General features: G+C 39.7%; 1 protein-coding gene and 1 pseudogene across 6 annotated transcripts in view; both read right to left on the bottom strand.

Annotated features, from left to right (window-relative positions):
- The window catches only part of Grm7 (glutamate metabotropic receptor 7), a 996,496-nt gene that overhangs the window by 162,421 nt on the left and 817,243 nt on the right, over window positions 1-16,832 (bottom strand). The window lies entirely within an intron of this gene.
- On the bottom strand, window positions 2,075-5,117 carry LOC106010145 (tudor domain-containing protein 3 pseudogene; annotated as a pseudogene). The gene has a single exon (XR_015439509.1). The product of XR_015439509.1 is annotated as a tudor domain-containing protein 3 pseudogene (transcript).

Raw genomic sequence — 16,832 nt, 5'->3', positions numbered from 1 at the left:
AAGGTCCATGAAGTATGCTGCTGGGATCTCAATTGGAATTGCATTAAATCTATATAGCAGTTTTGAAAGGATGGCCATTTTCACTATATTAATCCTTCCTACCCAGGAGCAGGGGATGTCTGTCCATTTTCTGATATCATCTTCAATCTCTCTTTTCAGAGTGCCATAGTTTTCAGAGAAGAGGTCTTTGATTTCTTTTGTTAGGTTGATTCCTAGGTATTTCAGTTTTTTGGATGCTATTGTGAAAGGAATTATTTGCCCTATTTCTCTCTCAGTGAGTCTTCTGTCATTCGTGTAGAGGAAAGCTATTGATTTTTGTGTGTTGACCTTGTAACCAGCTACTTGACTAAATTTGGTTATTAAGTCTAGAAGACTTTTGGTGGAGTTCTTGGGGTCTTCTATATAGAGTATCATGTCATCTGCAAATAATGACAACTTGACTTCTTCATTACCTATCTTTATTCCTTTTATTTCTTTCTCTTGTCTAATTGCCGTGGCTAATGTTTCCAGAACTATATTGAACAAGAGTGGTGATAATGTACATCCTTGTCTTGTTCCTGATTTGAGTGTGAAGGATTTCAGTTTTTGATCATTTAGTATGATACTGGCTGTCAGTTTTTCATAGATGGCTTCTATCAGTTTGAGGTAGAGACCATCTATTCCGATTTTTTGTAGGGTTTTTATCATAAATGCATGTTGGATTTTGTCAAATGATTTTTCTGCGTCTATGGAGATAATCATATGGTTTTTGCCCTTGACTCAATTGATATAGTGTATTACATTGATTGATTTGCGTATATTGAACCATCCCTGCATCCCTGGGATGAATCCCACTTGATCAGGGTGTACGATCTTCTTGATGATCTTCTGCATTCTGTTTGCCATTATCTTATTCAGGATTTTTGCATCTATGTTTATTAGTGAGATTGGCCTATAGTTCTCTTTTTCAGTTGGGTCTTTCTCTGCTTTGGGGATCAAGGTGATGCTTGCTTCCAGGAATGAATTTGGGAGTATTGCTTCCCTTTCAATCTCATTGAAGAGTTTAAACAGTAGTGGCAGCAGTTCCTCTCTAAATGTCTTGTAGAATTCAGCAGTGAAGCCACCAGGGCCTGGGCTTTTCTTAGGTGATAAGTTTTGAATTACATTTTCAATTTCATTGGTTGATATTGGGTTGTTCAGAATTTTTAGGTCTTCTTCGTTCAACTTTGGTAATTCATATGTATCTAGGAATCTGTCCATTTCTTCTGTGTTGTCCATCTTATTGGCGTAGAGGTTCTGGAAGTAGGTATTGATCATCCTCTGGATTTCTGCTGGGTCTGTTGTCATTTCACCCTTTTCATTCCTAATTGCATGGATTTGGGCTTTTTCTTTCCTTTTTCTGACAAGGTTGGCTAAAGGTTTGTCAATTTTGTTGATTCTTTCAAAGAACCAACTCTTGGCTTCATTGATTTTTTTATATCGTTCTCTTAGTCTCCATTGCATTGATTTCTCCTCTGATCTTTATAATTTCCTCCCGTGTATGAGCTTTGGGTTTGTCCTGCTATTCTTTTTCTAGAAGCTTGAGGTTCAGCATCAGGTTGTTTAATTGGGCTCATTCTGTCTTCCTAATATGCATATTTACTGCTATGAATTTCCCTGGTAAGACTGCTTTCATTGTGTCCCATAGATTCTGATATGTTGTATTGTCATTGTCATTTAATTGAAGGAACTGTCTGATTTCTTCTTTAATTTCCTCTGTGACCCATTGGTTATTCAGAAGTGTGTCATTCAATTTCCACGTGTTTATGAAATTTTTTGAGTTTCTTTTGCTATGGATCTCCAATTTCATTGCATTATGGTCTGATAATATACAGGGGATAACTTCAATTCCTTTGCACTTACTTCAACATGTTCTATGTGTGAGTATGTGGTCTATTTTTGAGAATGACCCATGTGCAGCTGAGAAGAATGTGTATTCTGATTTTGTGGGGTGGAAGACTCTGTAAACATCTGTTAAGTTCATTTGTTCAAGAGTTCGATTTTGTTCTAGTATTTCATTACTTATTTTTTGTCTAGTTGATCTATCTATTTGTGACAGTGGGGTGTTGAGGTTCCCCACTACAATTGTATTAGTGCATATATGACTTTTCATGTCTGTTAGTATTTGTTTTATATAGTTGAGTGCACTAGTGTTTGGTGCACAGATATTTATGATTGTCATCTCTTCCACTTGGATTCTTCCCTTTACAAGGATGTAGTATCCTTCTTCATCTCTCTTAACCAGTGTTGGTTTGAAATCTACTTGATCTGCCAAGAGGATAGCTACTCCTGCTTTTTTTCGGGTTCCTGTCCCATGGAGTATTGTTTTCCACCCTTTCACTTTCAGTCTACGAGTTTCCTTTTGAATGAAGTGTGTTTCTTGTATGCAGCATATTGTTAGATTTTGCTTCTTGACCCATTCTACCAGTCTATTTCTTTTGATTGGTGAATTGAGACCATTAACATTGATGGTCATAACTGAAACGTATTGACTTGTCATTGCCATGACTTTTTCTTTTTGTTGGTTTCTCCCCATTTACATTTAATTTCTTGTCATGCCAGATGGGTTCATTCTGCTTTGCTTCCTGGGGTTGTGATCCTCATTGTCTTTTTGTAGGATATTGTGTAAAATTTTTTGGAGTGCTGGTTTGGTATTCATGAAGTTCCTAAGGTGCTCTTTGTCATGAAAGTATCTTATTTCTCCATCAACTTTGAAAGATAGTTTTGCAGGGTCCATCAATCTGGGTTGGAGGCTGTTTTCTTTTAGGGCTTGGAATATGTCACTCCAAGCTCTTCTTGCCTTGGTGGTTTGTGTTGAGAAGTCTGCTGTGATTCTGATGGGGTTTCCTTTGTATGTGATTTGTTTCTTTTCTCTGATTGCTTGGAGAACTTTGTTCTTCTGTTTTGTTTCTGGAATCATAATACAAATATGCCTATTTGTAGATTTTTTTTAATCAAGGCTATTTGGAGTCCTGTATGCCTCACTGATCTGTATGTCAAGCTCTTTTCCCCTCCTTTGGAAGTTTTCTGCCATTATTTCTGTGAAGAGATTTTTTATGTCATCTGCACTCTCTCCTGTTTCTTCATTGATTCCAATCAGCCTTATGTTATTCTTCTTTGCATCATCTAGCAGCTGCTGGATTGATTTCTCATGTTCCCTTACAATTTTGAAGCAATTTTTCTTTTCCTGGTCACTAATTGCAATCTTGTCTTCTATATCTGAAATTCTGTCCTCACATTGGCTCATTCTGCTGTGTAGACTTTCAATGGAGTTTTTCATGTCCTGGAAATCTATTTGTATCTGTTTTATGGATTCCATTTGTTTCTTATGTTGGGGTTCCATCATGTTCCTCAGCTCCTCTCTAGATTTATTAATCATGTCTTGCACTAGGGGCACAATTTCTCCTGTTATCTGAGAAATTATTTCTGATTTCATTTTTTCCAGATCCCCTTTTGTTGCCAGTTCAGTGGGTCCAGGTGGTTGAGTATCAGAGTGTTCCATCTCATTTCCCTTTGGGGTTGCTGTAGGTGATCTGGAAGTCTGGATTTGAGACTCATTTACATGTTTTCTCATTTTGACTGGCGATGGTGGTGCTGTTGGCGCCTGCATGGATTACCTCCTCTGAGCTGGGAGAGGTGAGACAGGGGCCGGGAGCAGTGGTAGCGATGGTGGCCCAAAAGCCCTTTCCTGTGGGCCGGGAGCAGTGGGAGGGATGGTGGCCCAGAAGCCCCTTCCTCTGGACCAGGAGCAGTGGGATGGTGGCTCAGAAGCCCCTACCTCTGGGCCGGGAGCAGTGGGAGGGATGGTGGCCTGGAAGCCCCTTCCTCTGGGCCAGGAGCAGCAGGACAGAAGGTGGCCCAAAAGCCCTTTCCTCTGGGCTGGTAGCAGTGGGATGGTGGCTCAGAAGCCCCTACCTCTGGGCCGGGAGCAGCGGGACTCAGTACCTTGGTCTGGTGGTCTGGTGTCCTCTGTGTCTTTGTAGTGTGGAACCAGGTGGCTGCCTGTCTGCAGCGGGGTGATTCGGCATGTTCCGTGTGACTGGTGACCTCAGAAGGCCTGGGCAGACCTGCCTGTCTGCAGCGGGGTGATTCGGCATGGTCTGCATGACTGGGGACCTTGGTAGGGCGTTGGTTTTTCATTTCTTGGCTGCCTGGTGTCACGAGGAAGGTGTCTTTGTTGATTATTATCTTTTACTCCATTTTGTTCATTATTTGACATTCTATGGTGTCCCTGATAAAACTGCTGCGGCTGTGACTTAAGTTTATCCACATTTAAATTTCCCATTTTAGACTTCAAGAAATCAAATAATATGCTTGGTGTTGAAGGCCTTGCATTTGCTAGGTCCTCCTCATCTTCTGATCTTACTTGACTCCTGCCTTTTCCTCTACCTCTTGGAGGTGGACCTGTAACAGGTTTCTGTTTATTGTTGTTAGGCAGTACATTCAATGCTGCTTCTAAGTTGCTGCCATTTTCCATAAGAGCTTGCCTTGATGCATCCTTACTGAAACCCATTTCTGTTATGTGCTTCAGTGCTTTCTCATCAACCAATTCTCTATAGACACCTTCATGTTTCCCTTCCAAAGTGGTTGATTTTTCTTTCTGTAAAAGTTCTCTACCTTGTTCTCTACCAACAGCATTCATGTTGAGATTACTTCTGGCACTACCTCCTGCTCTTCCAAAAGTCTTGGTTTCTTTGCTCTTTGCAACTTCTGCAATAGCAGCAGTCATTTGCTTTTTAAATTCATCACTATCATTTGTAGGTTTGACAGGCATTGTAACTTGTAACGTCTTTCTTTGATCAAGTTTTCTGCTATCTACTTGAGCATGAGATGCATACTTCTGTCCAAAAGGCATAAAAGGAGGTGGTCCACCTTCAGTTCCAATGTTGCTTCTACTGTGTTTTGATAAGCTTATCTGTAACTCCCATTTCTCAATAAGGTGTTCCATTTCACCACCAAAAACTGTGGTGTTAGAGTCATTCAAGAGCAGGAATCCAATATTTATATCAACAATGCCTGACAGACTGACTTTAATTCCAGGTGGTATGTTCAGGCTTTTTTTTTTTGGTACCGGGGATCGAATTCAGGACCTTGCTCTTGCGAGGCAGGCGGCAGAACCACTGAGCTAAATCCCTGGCCCTAGGCTTATTTTTGACATATAACTAAATTCTACTGCTGTGCAACTTATATGACCATCTGTCATCTGCAAGTGCAGCATCCTTGGTGCAGCCTGAGATTCTTTGTTATCCTTTGGTGCAGCAACATTTCTAATTTTTTGAATTTGCAAAACACATAGACCTTCAAGCTTTTCTACCTTTCCACCACTGCTGATGTCACTGGGAAGGAATTTCTTGCCAATTGTTCTCAAATATTGAGAGCAGTGAGGATGATGTCATTTATTTTGACTTTGTCAGGAGAACTTGTGTAAGCTTCAATGCCTTTGTCTGAAAGATACCTTCCTTTCTGGTGTTAATCCCAATTCAACATCCTCCTACTTTCATGAATTATGGATCTATTATCAGTTCAACATGCCTGGGACAACAACATGCCAGGGACCTCAGCCATCACAGCTGCCTGAGCCAGGGGCGATAGGGGGATGGGGTGGGGGTGGGAGGGATGCCTCCTACTTGAGACCAAGAAAAGAAACAGGCTAAAATAATTCCTTCTAAGTTATCTAATTGGGTCTTTATTTGCCATTGAACTATTTTATAGTTGTATAGTATGCAGCTCACCAATAATGCAAAATAATTCTTGGCTATATAGCCAGATAAATTTGGCTAAGTATATTCAGAAAGTTCAGTTGACTTTTCTACCCTTGTTCCATGGAAAAATACATTTTTATGTCTATTTACACATTGATTTTTTTTTTTTTTTGGTACCAGGGATCGAACTCAGGACCTTGCTCTTGCAAAGCAGGTGCAGTGCCACTGAGCTAAAGCCCTGGCCCTTTTACACACGATTTTTAACTTTTCTTTATTCCATATAAATTTGTGTTTCTTTGATTTGTCCTTTGCAATAGTTATAACACACTGCATGTTTTTCTTACTAATGAATTATATTATCAAATCTCAAACATATATCTATTAACATAGTTTTAATTAATTAGAGTTGGATTTTTTCCAATAATATCAAATTAACCTGAATCCCCCCTCCCTTCTTGATTGAAAACTATGACAAATACAACAAGCAAAATTGTGTCATCTTCAGCATTGTACTCTAAGGGAGGGACAAGAATAATTAATGAAATAAGCAAATAAGTCATACAGTACATTTGAAAATGACAGCAATTTGGAGAAAAGTATGAGATGCCACCTGTAAGACCTGCGGTTCTGGAGATTTAATTCACCTGTACATATAATTTTTCTCTGGGAGGTAACAAAATGGGGAACATTAATACTTGCATTTCCCAATGCTATTTGTGGCTTGTCAGTGGTCTTGGACTCTGTATTATATATCATAAAATTACCATTTGGGTTCTGTGGAGAAATACCAATAACACCAACTTCCAATAGGTTACTATTACAGTTTATATCTAGATAGACTCCCAAAGCCTCATATGCAAAGGGGACACTTTTCAGAAATGGCTAGATCTAGGTTGTGTGATACTGAAATTAAGGGTATATGGTACTGGATTAGTCTACAAATGGGTTTATCGTAGTTGTGGGTGTGGTTAAGGGGAAGGTCCACCCTGGGTGTGGGCGGCACCACCCAAAAGGCTTGTAGCCTGGATGGGATAAAAAGGAAAGGGAGGCTTGTTGCTAAGGTTTTGCTATTGCTTTTGCCTTCTGCCTGCCTTGCCATTAACAGTTTCTCTTCTGTGATGTCCCTCTCCTATGCCACTCTTCCTTAGACCAGCCAACTATGGTCTGAAATTTCTACAAACTGTAAGCTGAAATAAACCTTTCTTCCTTTAACTTTGGGTAGGTACTGCTTATTTTGTCTCAGCAATGAGAAAAGTAAGAAAGCACACACGTGATCAATCAGTGATAACCTTCCTTCCATTATGTTACAAAAGGCAGCCTCAGGTCTGTAAATGAGACTTCTGATTTGACAGATAGATTGACTTTTTTTCATGTACTAAGTAAATATTTACCATATGTATGCCTATCTCTTTGGGAAAGAAATCTAAAGCTCTTTTGTACCAATTGAGAATAGATTTGATTGAAAGGTGATTGAATCACACAGTGAATGTTTAATTTAAAAAAACTTACTATAGTAAAAGACAAATTGCCAAGAATGATGGGATAAGTGTATTTGAAGCAAGGTGTGGGATTATTTAGAGTATTTTGAGGGGATTAATGCCAATGTGTCTTTTATCGTGATAAATGTTTTATCACCATATTTTATGATCACCCCCTCTTTAATCAAACATTTATGGCAATTTCTATCCAATACAAAATTAGGATGTATCTTCATTCACTTTATTAACTAGAACTGGTACCATGCAACTTGTGATCCTTCCCCAAGATCAAAATGACTATGAAAGATTTATTTGGAATCAATTCAGACATCGAGGAAGCCATAGCAACACAACTAAAGGGACTCACCAAAAAGGACTTCCAAAACTGCTTCAGAAAGTGCCAAGAAGGATGGGATAAATGTATTGAGGGAGAAGAGCAATGTGTGTTTTATTGTGATAATTTTTTAAAAATTAACATTCATCATATCTTTTGTACACCTCATATATCTGGGCTTTAGCACAGAATTCATTGGTTGTTGTAACTGGACAGAAGTTGTTTCTTGGGTATAGTTTACATCACATATTTGTATAAAATCAGATGACCATAATGTTATCTTCTGTTTCTCCAAATACACTGAGTTCAAAAGCAGCCCCTCTTTTGATCGTGTTTTGCTTGCCAAATAACCCATAACTTTGCAAATCTTAGCTCACTAACTCATCCCCAAGATGCCTGCTAGGCACTGGAAATAGTATAGACAGTTAGAATAATTACTAAAGGGTAGTAGTGAGGTAGAATGCTGATTTTATGCACAAAATATCAAAGCACAAATCTTGGAAGCTTCAAAGAATTCCACATAGACTACTAGCCTACCTTAGGGGATTCTAACTTACAAAATGTAATTTCTTCTGAAATAACTTTCTTTATTACGAACAGTAGCAGGGAAATTAACTACAATCACATCTTCATAAAGATTTCTATTCCAAGAGCTAAATTTTCAGGAAATCAACGGAGGGCTAATTATGCATGAGTGGTCCCTGATGCTGACAGCATGGACAGAGGGGATAGCCCTGGAGAGACGTGAGTTGTTACCTCTGTGAGGTAGCATTTCTCCTTCTTCTCAAAGGATAGGAAACTGCAAGTAATTACCCACAGAAACAGCCTGACTTTCAGCTCTTTATTTTTCATCTCCTCTCTAGATGATAATGGAGAGATGGATACTAAATTAATACGAAGAATGAAAAATGACAAAATAGAGAACTGTGTTAAGTTTGGGTGCTCATTCTGTATCCTTTATTTCATAGTGTATAAAGCCTCATTCAAAAAGTGTCACCTGGGTTGGGATAAGGGCAGAGAGTTTATTTAGAAGAACAGGAAGCTTCTACTGCCCCTGATCATGTGTGTGAAATTTCCTTCTAATGACACCAAAAGCAGGGCTGCTTATAAACATTACTTCCTTATTTATATGTTCTCCCCTTACCTTCTTTTCCAAAATGAAGCTGATTGGTAAGTGGTTGCCAGACAGAATGATTTTTAAAAATTATCCTGCTAATATATGTCCTCTGGCAAACCTTCCTAAAGTGATGTGTATCATCCTTCTGCTGGTTGCTAACCAAACATTTCTCCTTTCTCTCTAGCATAGATTATTGTTTATTTTTTAATTTTCCCTTCCTCAAGTGCAGAGATGGTTGCTGATTAGTTTGACCCAATTATTACATGGCATTACTCTGGCAATTTCCATTAATCCAGGTGTTTATTGTATTCTAATTGGGCTCAAGAAACTGAAAGGAACAATGCATTTCCTATAGTTGGAAGCGAGCAGCTCTCCCTTTCCTACTGAACCGAAAAATAAGCACACAGCCCCAGTTGCAGCACATGTGAGGTGGACTCGGTGGACAGTGGTAGAGAGATACAGAAAGAACTTTGGTTCCTGATGCTCATAGAAACACTCATCACATCACACTGACAGTCAAGGTGGCCACCTTTGGAGTTGCTATGCACGTGAACACACAGCTCCTTGATTCTCCTGCCACCTTGAGCTGTTTCTGTTCTCCACGGCCCAAAATATTTTTAGTATATATAATGCTTTTCTACCAAGCATTAAATCTCAGTGGTTTATATTAAGTAACTAGACCTCTGAATGAAGGTCTGTCTTCTCCAACCTTCTATGTTTGCATTTTTTTCATTCAATATGTATTGATTTAGTACCTGAAGTCCATTAATAACTTCGATGAAGCCAATCAGATACAACTGTCTCACTTGTGTTCTAATAGAGTCATTCTTAAGGTTTTTAGTATCAAAGTCACCTTTGGAAGTCTGCTGAGCCCTGTGGGCATTCTCAGACTCATGACTTTATATATGTAAGATAAAATACATAACATTATAAAGAAATTCAGAGATAGTAAAATATAGTTTCAAAATGCTTTTAAAAATTATGATATGTATACATAGCTGTCTATAAATCAAGACAATAAGTTTAATAATCAGCATAATTTCAAGGTAATATTACTGTTATTCTGAGATAGTTGCACTACTTATACTGTAATATGATTATATCTGTGATTTCTAACATGTGCAAAGACCTCGTGGAAGAACAAAATATGGCAAATATTAGAGACTAGGGCCAGTGTGGCTAGATCAGGGAGAGTGGGAAAAATGGGATATGAGTGATGCGGTGTTGTTAGGTATTGGCCACCTCCCCACCAATACCCATAGTAAGAAAATTACATATGAAATGGCAGTGACATGATTGCTCAAAGAAATAGCAGATGTGGCTTCTGAAATGGATGAATCTATTCAGAATTTCAGTAAAACATGAATTTTCCCAGTGATACTATATAGTGAATTATAATTTTTTTATATCTTATTTAAGACAATATAGACAAATGATAAGACAGTTTCACAGTGAACTTAAATTCTTAAATCACAGACTATAAGCAGTGCTAAGATCTATTTTAAGGATGGGAAGCTGATGCTAAGAGATTACCAAGTCCTGGTCCTTTCACTCGGTTTCCCTATATAATCTGTTGCTGAGCAACACCCAGTTCAGCAGGGCAGGCATAACTAGGTCATTTGTGTTGCTCACTAGGAGCTTTTATTGACAACTAAGAGCTCTAAGGAGAAATTCAAACAAAATTATCAAAATCTATACTTGTCCTTCTGCCAACCCTATTTCCCAACCTCAACCCCTGGGATCAAGAAAGAAAATTTTATTGGGTATGTCTCTCATTTATTCTACATTTCTCTGTGATAAAGAAAATCCATTTCCTAGTAAATTAAAATTGCTTTTTCATCCTAACAAACACTATACCCTTGGTACACACTAGAATAAAAATAAATTGATTTTTAAGTATCCACTGGAAAAAAACAATAAGAAGCATAAAAATCACGGTGCCATTGTGTGCCTTTTGAACAATTTAGCTATGAAAATGGATTCCTATTCTGGAGACAGCAATTCTGTCTCTATGATGGCAACATTTCTGAGCAGTTCAGTAGCTTCAGTGAAAACTTCCATCTCTCAGATATTTTGTATGTAGGACATTTTTCTATATGCTTCCTGGAAGAGAATTCCTGCTCATAGGATATTTCAAGTGGAAGGGAAAGTAGATGTAGTTATGTATGATGCATATATTTGTATACATGACACTAAATGACTACTTTGGTTGAGGTGGTGCTAAAGTGATAAGACAGTTAATAAACTATACCGCCACATCCCTAAAAAAATCCACTTTCAAGTGGTCTCAACAAACTGTATTTCCCTCATTAAGCTCTCAGAACCACAGATAAAGGGATCTGTGGGCCCAGCACTCAATTTAGTGCTCCTAAAACAACAGTAGGTGACACTTTTACTCAGGGCTCCATGGGTTAATGTTGTCAATAGCCCATCTGAACTTCAGAAATAAGATCCTATGTTGGTTAATCTGTCCTTTTGACACAATCAGGCTGTAAAATACCTTAACAATCACAGAAGCATTTTCTTTTTATGTGATGCCTTGATAGCCATAGAGTCAACATGTTTCTTCAGATACTGAAGCAGGCACAGATGTCCCTGTGTCAACCTTTGGACATAAATGCAGACATAAGCTCACACCATGGAAACTTACACACCAGATGTTAATGCAAAAACTCAGTGCTGATGTATTGAGTGCCAGGAGTTCTCATCGCTTATCCAAGCATGCAGGGACTGAAGTTTAAAAAGATATTTATAATATATCATCAAGTAATGTTTAGAACTTCTTTGGGGATATGCAATAAACAGTGTGAAGTAAATGAATTTTAGTTTCATGAAAAGAAACATACTAACTAAAGGATATATAAAATTCAGTGCTAAATTTTGCATGCAAGCATTAATTTTATAATAAATAATGGGCTTCTAGGAAGCTCCCTTAAATATGAGTCTCTGTTCTCAGATGTGTAGAATAAAAAGGCTGGACTGGATTGCCTGTATGGCTTCTTCTGGTTGAAACTCCTGTGAGTAGGAATGCTCTTCCATGAAAAGCTACGATGTTTTAAAGGAAGATTTCAATTCTGCATCCTTGCCTTTTGCTCTCATTAATTTTAGATATCTTCGCTATATCCAAATTTGCTGTACTTCTGGAAAAACACATTCATCTTTCTCAATTCATCATGTTCAATCCCTCCAAATCAATTATTGATTATTACAATATTACATTATTGATGCAAATGCTTATTTTTTTTATCATGGAGAAACTCTTCTACTCTATCAAGAAGTATCTTTATCTAGCTCACTTTGAAGTGTGCCTCATTAAATGCAGAATTGAGAATGAGATTTTCAGAAGCTTAGGACAAAGTTGCAATGTTCTATAAAATTAATTTTACAATTGTTCTGAAAATTAAAATATCCCACTTTATTTAATGTCTTACTAAGGACAACTTCAAGACACTTGTAATCAAAGCTCACAAGCAAGAGAACACTTACCTGTAACTGATCACAATTTTTTAAAGGAAATTTCTTTGTACTTCTGTAGAACTTGGAGGCTGGGGAGAGTGCTGGCTGAGGGGTTGGGATATACATGGTGAGCCTGCCTGTGTCATCAAAAGACAAATTGGTGACCGCACATGTGGGGCACAGATGCTGCTCACCAGGTACCTGTGTACTCACCATTTCTCCCAGGGTGTGTCTCTCCTCCCCTCCTACTGCAGCCTCCAGATAGCGCAGAGTGGACCAAGGCTTCCCAGGCTTCACTGAACCACTTTGTCATCCATCAAAGCAAAGTGGGGATTTATCTTTTACTGCCCATACACTAGACTGTTCTATCTCACTTATTCAAGTCCTGACAAAAACATTTATCCAGACGTTTTGTGATCATTTCTCACTCTTTCTAGGTTCCCCAGCTCCGTGTCCTTTATCTGCCATACATTAGATATTCATGACTGAAAAACAGGATCTCAAGATCCATAGAAGGTTCTGTTTTGTGTGCAAATTTTACTTGCATCCTATTGTTAGGTGGCATTTGTCCCTTCAGTCTTCCTAAGGCTGAAGGAAAACCTCACTGTCCGGACAGGGGAGGAGGAGACAGTAAGAGGGGAGATACTACGTCTGACATAATTAAGCGTATCTTGTCCATCCCCCAACATGCCCTTTCCTCAATAATGACATGTCCTGGTCAGTTGCAGACTACTCTGCTTCCTGCCATAGGCTTTTTCCATTCTCATATCTGCCAGCCCTGCAGGACCTATCGGTTGAACATAGTAATTCTAATTTGTAATGCCACTCATAGTTCCAGCAAATAACATAATTTAAAATATCATCATTATAAAAACAAACAACAAAATGAGTCACACCAAGGAACAAAGGGACCCTGACCCACAGCACACCACCAAATGGATAGAAGTATCCTATCCTTCCAGTTCACTGCAGCCAAGCCACTGATATGCTAAAACCATGACATCCAGGTCTAGCCTAGGAAGATGTCTAAACCATCCACTGGAGAGCAGCCAGCTATGGCCCATGGGCCAAAGGTGCCCAGCACACTATTTTATAAAGCCTACAAGTTAGGTTTATATTATATATTTTGGAAAGGTTGCAAAAAACTAATAAGCAAATGAGCAACAAGCATATTACACTGATAATAATTTCCTTCCCCTTCCAAACATTTAAGTTTCTTCTCTTTGCCATACAAACATTAGACACCCTCCCTGGAGCTTGTAAACCCCTCTGCCAACCACCTGTGTCTTAGGAGCTATCCTGGGGTTTCAAAGAATTATGACAGACACTCTTGTTGCAAGCCTCTCCTGTGGTCATTGATGCAATGCTCTCTCTTGCACCCACTCTAAATAGGCTTTCATCTCGTCACTCCATCAAACTGCACTCCACCTTCCCAGTGACGACCTGATTGCACAGTCTGATAGTCCATCCGTGGTGTGCATCTAACTTGACTTCTTTGCAGCATTTGAAAGACATGGGAACCCCTCCACACATGCTCCTTTCCTCCCTCAGTTCTGGGGTAAATTTTCTTCTTACTATTTGGGTATTCTGATTCAGCTCATTTACTGTTTTCTTTACTTCCCTAGTTGTCAATATTAGAGAATCCTGGGCATCATTTCTCTGACTTTGCTATCAACAGTCATATCTAAGGGATCTCCTTTATTTTTAAAGTTGAATCATGTGTAAACTGGTAGATCTCAGCATCTCTCCTGGATTTCAGAATAGTATATCCCAGTGGTCCCCAACCATTTTGGATCAAGGGAGAGGTTTTTCTTGGAAGGCATTTATTTCCTTAGATATGGTGAGGAGGAGGGTAATTGGGGGTAAGATTCTCATAAGAGCAAATAACCTAGATCCCTTCCATGTACCATTCACAGTATAGTTCACAGTCTCATGAGAATTTAGTGTCTCTGCTCATGCAGTAGGTAGAGCTCAGATAACTATACAAGGTAACCCCCCAACCATGGTGAGCAGCTATAAATATAGATGAGGCTTTGCTTGGCTTCTGCTTACCCCCTGGCGTGTGGCCTGGTTCCTAACAGGCCCACATACTGGTAGCAGTCTAGGGCCTGGAAGATGTGGACCCCTTGTCTTGAATTCCTATTTGATATGTTCACTATCTTCCACAGGTGTTTCAAAAATATCATATCAAAAGTTGATTCTCTCCCTCCACCAAAAATTCCTTTCCTTTAACCTTGCCAGTTCAGAAAATGCCTCTGTCATTTACCTCAACAGCTAATGGAGTCATTTAGATTTGTCTCTTTTGTGTATTTCTGGTATAGAGTAAATCACCAAATTTTATCTAGTTCAATTTCATCTTCATAGTCATACCGCCTTGAAGCACCTACAATGTTCCTCCTGCACAGACCACCATCATCCCTTGCCTGGGTCATTGGAACAGGTCCCTGACTTGTCTCTGCTTCTACCCATACAGTCTGGTCTCATTCAAAGTGCTCTTAGTAAAATGCAAATGAGACTATGTCATTGCCTCCCTGAAAACCGTCCAGTGACTTCTGGCCAAAGGGAGAATAAATTGAGATTCCTCCTTGTGGCCTGGTCCCTGCTCCCTTTGAAACCCCATCACATTTGCCCTGCTGCAGACGCCCAGCCTCCTACTCTTCCTCTCCCCAGAACTTCCCGCCTCAGCATGCTCTCCCCTTTCCTGGTCTCTTTTTTTGCCCAAGTTATTTTCATAGCTCTGTCCCCTGCTCGTCACCTGCTCAAGGCCACACCCACTACACTCCCTCCTGTCCCATCACAGCAGTTAGCAACTGATTTTGTTATATATTCATTCGTGATTTACTTAATATCTGTCTCTCACACTACAACAAAACTGCCGTGAGAACAGAAATTTGATTCCTCAACTTTTGAATCTCAACAGATGTGTAACAAATATTGGACAAAAACAAAACAAAAAAACCAAAATGAAACAAAACAAAGACAGAAGGAAAGAAGGAAGAGAGAGAAAGAGAAGGAAGTATCCGGCAAGTCAGTGTGAATGAGTTTTTCGGATTATGTTTTCTCATGAGATCCTTCTCATCACTAATTCAGCTTCAGTGTCACCTCCTCCCTGAAGCCTTCCCTGAACAACAAATCTGAAGCCACACTGCTCTCTCCAGCCATTCTTTGCTCAGCCACACAGTTTAGAGTTCTTAGAGCACACATTTCTATCCAAAATGATCTGTTGATTGCTTTCTCATACTAATGTGAAAGTTTCACAAACTTTTTTTGTCAGTGTGTTCACTGTCCCCAAGGCCTAGACAGAGCTGCACACAAGTAGATACTTCTAGTACACACTGAGGACATGAATGAATCAATCAATTGACAAGAGAGGTGGTTTCTTCTCAATAGGAGGTACCAGCAGGCATGGAGCATGTGCAAATGTGGACATGTCACAGACAGGGAGGTTGGAACAGAAGGTGACCCCACCCCCACCCCCATGCTGTTGACACTTTTAACCCTGTAAGTTGCCAAGCAGCCCACCATCTGCCGGTTTCACATAGATCATCTACCTCATCTTGCTCCTGGTGTGCAGGCCTAAGCATGGATCAGGGCTGGCAGATGCTGCAGCAGAGGCCCAGATGGTGTTTGAGGATGTGTTTGGAATCTCAAATCAGCCCTGGCTGCTGTTCACCTCTGTTACCTGCTTTGATCCCAACTCTTTCTGATATATTTCCAGAGTGAATACTTCTAGACCCCTGTCTAGGAGACAGGATTATTAGCTATGCATTGTTTTGTTTTGTTTTTTGGAAATGCACCATCCTGTTAGTCTAGTTACTTTTGTATTTATGCAAAGGATGTGGGTAAACAAATGAGGTCATGAGATAGACAAGATAAGGGTAATCACTATATCCTGGCTACAAGATGAACTGAAAACACCATGTCTGGCAATCTCTATCCTTGGTTCCTAGCACAGGGGCAAGGCTGCAGGGTACAGCTGTGCAGGAGACACTGCACTGCATGCAATATAACTGTCATCATAGCCTATGTGAATAACAGCCCCTGGCACTATGCAGTTCACCAGCCTCAGGGCCCTACACTGTGCTCCAGATTCAGGGCACCTGGGAAAATCAAGGAGCTCTCTAAGATCTGCAGAAGGAAGGAGGGAAAAGGAAAACTAGGAGGCTCATTTACTATCTGGGAACCATCTCAGATGGCTCCTAGGCAGGTGAATGAGACCTGAAATAGGCACATATTTTCTGGATAAAAAAGGAAAGATTTGGAGTCAGGAGCCCTAAGACATTGCTGATAAAATTTTCCTCCTTTCTAGAAGGTATAGACCCTTGGCTATGTAACTGATGGTATTAGATAAGTCCCCCAAAGGTAGAAAGATGTGATGCCTTATTTTATGAGTAAATTGCCTCTATTCATTTACTTTTCCTTCTTAGATTGTGTCAAGGATGCAATTTGAGAAGCTCTATCAAGAATGCAGTTTCTTATGAAATTTCCATGTGGCTCCTCTTACCCCACTTTTGCCCCTTTTCTCCTTACCAGCAGCCCATGTGGTCATTCTGAAACATAAACCAGGTTCCAGAGCCACTGTTTTCTCCTTGCTTGCCTATAATGGGTTCCAAAGCACTAGTTGAACAGCTTTTATTGATGAATTTCCCACCTCTACCCAATGCACTACAACTTCCATTTTGCACACCAGTCACACTCTCCTCCCAGTGCCTTTGCCCATGCTATGC

Source organism: Heterocephalus glaber, unplaced genomic scaffold (assembly GCF_053883595.1).
Source record: "Heterocephalus glaber isolate CG9 unplaced genomic scaffold, H.glaber_assembly_v1.0 deba00001472, whole genome shotgun sequence".
Classification (NCBI taxonomy): Eukaryota; Metazoa; Chordata; class Mammalia; order Rodentia; family Bathyergidae; genus Heterocephalus; species Heterocephalus glaber.
The sequence above is the reverse complement of the archived record's forward strand: the minus strand, read 5'-3'. Positions and strand labels throughout refer to the sequence as shown.